This window comes from Homalodisca vitripennis, chromosome 6, assembly GCF_021130785.1.
Source record: "Homalodisca vitripennis isolate AUS2020 chromosome 6, UT_GWSS_2.1, whole genome shotgun sequence".
NCBI classification, from domain to species: Eukaryota; Metazoa; Arthropoda; class Insecta; order Hemiptera; family Cicadellidae; genus Homalodisca; species Homalodisca vitripennis.
This window is the reverse complement of record NC_060212.1, coordinates 88349639-88355036: the sequence shown is the minus strand read 5'-3', so window position 1 is coordinate 88355036 and position 5398 is coordinate 88349639.

The window sequence follows — 5398 nt, the reverse complement described above, 5'->3', positions numbered from 1 at the left end:
ATTCCAGGGCAAGGTGTATAATGGCTTAGTTGTGTGACCGTAACCGCGCTCTTGTTTGCCTCGGGTGAACCGAAAGTTGAACCACTAACTTTCTTATCCCACCCTTGCGTCGTACTTTAAAGCGTTTTTATGTCTCAATAATTGTTTAATATGAATGATTAAGTTTGATTTGATTGGGACTATAAAGTTTAGTTGAGCATCCTTATATTTATTAATATATTAGTATACATATAAAATCTCCCGCTTTTCTTTACAGTTCATAAATAAAGTTGTTGATAATATTTTTTCTCAAAATATGTTATGATCTATTTGATCACTTATTTATGTATGTAGAGAAAAGAATACTGAAACAAGTACAAACTTGCTAAAATTATGTATCTCGACTAAGTTTGTAGCTTGTCAAGTTGTTTCGTTTTACTATGGGAGACGTTCAAAATTGAAAAATCTTTATTTTCAACGTAGGAGTACACCCCACCACGTGTCTCCAATTAGGCGCACCTTATATTACATAAAGGTTATTACGGGCAGATACATACAGACGATCATACAGAAAAGAAATTGGCAAATTTACACTCAGCCGAAGGTTGCTCATACGACAAGCACACAATGTAATGAGGTAAACCTCACAAGAGATCGTTTTTTTCTCTTCATTATATATTAAATGTAATATTTTTCAAACTTTATTTGGATATACAATGTTCGTGGAACCTCAAAATGGTAAATAAGTTGTTAATATTATCTGTCATTAGGGACTTTGCATGCGATTTGACTCACCATTAAAGGGGATATCTTAAGCCGCCGGTATAAAAGATACCAAAGAACATTTTAGACAAATGATGGTCAAGTGTCATTGGCATGGTTTTATCAAGAAAAACCTATTTGAATATTTATAACGAAATATGTGATTGTGATAATATTCTAGCCTTTGTTTCAATCTCTTTTAGTACTGTACTAAATTTAAAAGCAATTGAAATATGATTAATTTTCTAAATCCTACAGTTTAATACATAAACTAAAGAGATAGGAACGAAATATTAAAAAATATACTTAATATATCAAGCGTTTGTTATCCAATGCAAATAAAAAAGGTTACCGATATTTGTAACTTAAAAGTAGGTACTATAATTTATAAATCCAAAATAATTAGTTATATAAACACTTTCTACTTATTTAGGTACGAAAAGTACACTGAAATATACTAGCAATAGAATTAAACATACCTACAAAGTATTAGATGACAACATCAATAGCGAATTTGATTGTGTCATGTTGATAATATGAAGTAAAGTAGTAGAGTAAAACAATTGGCGGAAAACTCTCTTTATTTAAAATACACAAATGAAAATAAAAAAAAAACTTTAAGACTTTTGGAATATGGACAAGTATATAATAGTACTTAGATAATGATAAAATGTGGTTCTGTTCTTTTTACAGTCCGTTTAAAATAAATACGTTATTATAAGCGTTATACTGAAAATATAAACGATTGAAGAAAAAATCAGAATTATCATTATCATTTACTCCGAGTACAAAATATTTGTAGAGTATGTAGTTTAAATTAATTTAAAAAAAACACTCAAATATTACAATTTTTATTATTTTACATTGTGTAAAAAAAAACACACATTTTTATTTAGTTATTTTATTTATTTTTAAAATTAATCAAGAATTTAAATAAGAAAAGAGCTTCTAAAATATAATATTTTTAATGGTGAAGATATTAAAGTTTTCCATTTTCTTACGAAAATTATGGAATTTTTTCTCATTTAGATCTATTTTATGTTTTATTTTATGGGACATAAAGTTGAGTGATCATAACAAGCTAATTGTTATATGAATTGTCTCATCCAACTTAAGCTTGTACCGAATGACGATAACACATGGGGGTGGTGACTTCTGAGGTCGTAGTAATAAATACTAGAATTTCAAAGTTTACTTATAAGTTCAATTTAATCAGCGAAACTTACAAGCACCACTTTTAGTTGGTAAATTAAATGTATACCTTGCCACGTTGCTGCCAATTAGAGTACAAGAACTAAAAATGCGTATCTGATAGGTGGGCCTAAAATATCCAATGTTCTATGGAATTATGCCTACAATGTTTTACTTTATAAAACATAATATTTTACTTCCCTTCGCAATATGTAGACTCACAACCCGGGCGTCGGCATCTTGGCACGAGACATTGAAGCTGTAGTCTAAGAAGGGTTATTTCTAGTCGGTAATTACTAGAAGAGGAGTAGAAGTTGTGAAAGTGGTATCCATCTACTCAAATAATAGGTGAGATACGTGAGCTCGCCTAAAACAATTCGCGACGGTATTAGCCATTTAATGAGACAAAAAACTTATTACAACGACGTGCTCGTCAGAAGGACGACGCCACAACTTGCATCTATTTCAATCAAGCAAATAAAATATCTTCAAGGGTAAGTTACTTTACTATTTACAACTTTACTTTACGTTACATTCATTTTTATATGTTTGGCAACAAAGGGCTAATTTAATAATACGGAAAGATAAAGTTTACTTACGGACAAGGCGCGCGAGGTCAAATCGGTCACGTAGTTGGGCTGCTACAAAGGGTTAAAATAAAATATTCATACGCGTGCCAATTAGGTAGTTAATCCGCCAATAATTTAGTTCCGGAACATTGGATAAAAAAAATAATATTAAATTATACTGGCTGACTAGGTTGTGAAATGTTACATTATATAAAATCTAACTAACTAACGGTACAAGCTAGTAGAACCTTATCGATGAAGAGATCAACCATAACCTGTGACTTAATGACAACATACCAAAGGCTTGACTGATTGCATGTGACGGGTCGTTCTTTTATATCTCTTACTTGCTGAATATAAACTGAAACGTTGCTATTTACACTGTTTGTAAACGGTTTAGCATTAATGAAACTTATCACTCAAGGGGCTAGAAAAAACTAATTTCTGTATGTCTGTTTACCTTACAAACCGGAAAAAAATTACCTTCAACGTTTCCCAAACTAGAATTTTGCATGAAGCTTTATTTATATAGCAGTACTACTGAGTTTCATGATGGTCCATAACACTCCATGAGATTTGGCTGAGCGTTAGTGAATATTTTCACATTAATTTATGGGTAACCACGATGGCACAAAAAAATGGAAAACAAATAAACTTATAAGCAAACTGAGTGCAATAATATAAATTTAATGATTTGACATGTTTATTCTTAGATTATAATGAATAAATAATAGGGTGGATGTTGGTAACAAGATTTGATTTTAGGTCATTATTGCTTTGTAGTACCCTCCCAAGCTTACTGGAACTTTTTTATTTGATCACTGCTACAAAACGTAACTTAATAAATGTAATGATAATGAATCATTTGGCAAGATATCTCAAGAAAGGTATCATGCTCAGTCTTTAAATTGTACATAAATCTTTTTCTTTAAATTTCTACATAGGAAAAAGTATCTATGTTGGTGCATAAACAAACATAAAGTTTGGCTGAGGTAAGTTTTGTTTTTATATATTTTTGTATAATTGTCTGTCTGTCTACATGCCCACGGAGAATCTTGAAAGTGAATTTTGTTTAAATTTGAAATTTTAGCAAAGCCTGTTTAGCAACGGGTGTTGGGGCGTACCTTGTATATTATAGGAATGATAACCAAAGTGTAATACTTTTTAACAACAAAAATCACCTAAATTTGATCATACTTTTGAAAAAAAAACCTTACGAGTTCCAAATTTTCAGTTATTTAAAATTGCGTGTTTTATGTGAGTACTGCACAAGCCCTTCTAAATCACATATTTATGTTTCAAAAATAGTACATACTTTATAACCGAGAATATAAGAATATATATTTCGTGAATATGATGTATATTACTTAGATTGGTTCTAATAAGAACAAATCTTATTTACTTAGACTTTTAATGTTGGTTAATTTGAAAATTTGTATATTCTTATGAACGAAATATTATTACTTATATTAGACATAAATCAAATAATAACACCACAATGTGATATAAGTCATAGCTTTTTGTTCGCTGTATATATTCCAGCGAGCATATATTAAAGTGATAAATAACTCGCTATGCTTGTTTCTTATTGTATAAACTGTGACATACCTCAATTTTCAGACTTGTACGTTGTAATAAATATTATAAACTGTATTTATACACATTGCCCAAGCTTAATATATTCTGGAATTCAAATTGTTATATAAATTCTTACTGCTATAAACAAATTTTTATCAGATTACATTAAGCGCATTTTTTTTACTTATAACTTGTTTATTTTTTTCAAATTGTCCAATTCTGTATACTTCAAACTATCTCTTGAAAATATTTAGATTAAAAATGTCTGCCTACATAATTATAATACCCATGGTATTTATTTAATTTGACTTATTACTTTTGCTTTAAATGGATTTAGCTGTTGTAAATTATATTATTGATTACTATCTGTTACCTGCGGCTTCGCACGCGATCTTTAGGACCGAAGTTCTTATATTACTTAGTAAAATAAATTATGATGTGATGTGTTGTGAGTCCTATACAAATTTTAAAACGTAAGTAGGCATACATGAGGTAGATATTATTTAAGTCTATGAGAAATAGTATCAGAGTTCAACTTAATTATTATATCATATTTGGAACTTGTAGGACCATTTCTGGTTCTAATTAGTTATATACATAACGTCACAACTGAATCTGCCTTGTCATCCCAATCAAGAAAACACAAATCTCGGATCGCACAGGTCGCGGAAACTTACTTAGTTCAAAAAGTGTATATTTCCAGACCTTGTCATATATTTCAGGTCTAAAATATTTCCAGTACCATAGTAGAGTTTGCATTGTTGTTCTGACGAAGAAAAAAAATATATACTTACGTAGGACCGAGATGCCTACTTCGGTAAAAAAGTGCCTACTTTAGACCTTTTAAATTCACCTACCTACAATGTCACAGTTTAGCTTGTCATATTGCCTCGATCAAAATACTACATACGTTCGATTACATAGTTCTCGGAAATCTATTTCGGTCAAAATCGTGTTGACATAGTTGAGTTTGCCTTGTCCTGATGAAGAAAATACACACATAAGTAGGACTGAAAAGCCTATTACGACCTAGGGGAAAGTCCTACCTACTTCTTATGTACTTTCGGTATAAGAGGAAAATCCTTATTAAGGCTATGCAACATTCCAAAATAATCGTTATTAAAGTTTTACGTTACACTTGTTTTTGGACTGTAGCGAGGGCAATTTTTGGAATCGTTGAGGCATGTTAGTATTCATTTCTCTGTTTTCCATAAGCCATTGTTAAAGTGTAATATCATAATGTCAAGGAAGCCCACCAGTTTAAGTAACTTTTGTGAAAAAATTCATAAATGTGTCCATTAAGGTTAGTTTTATAACAG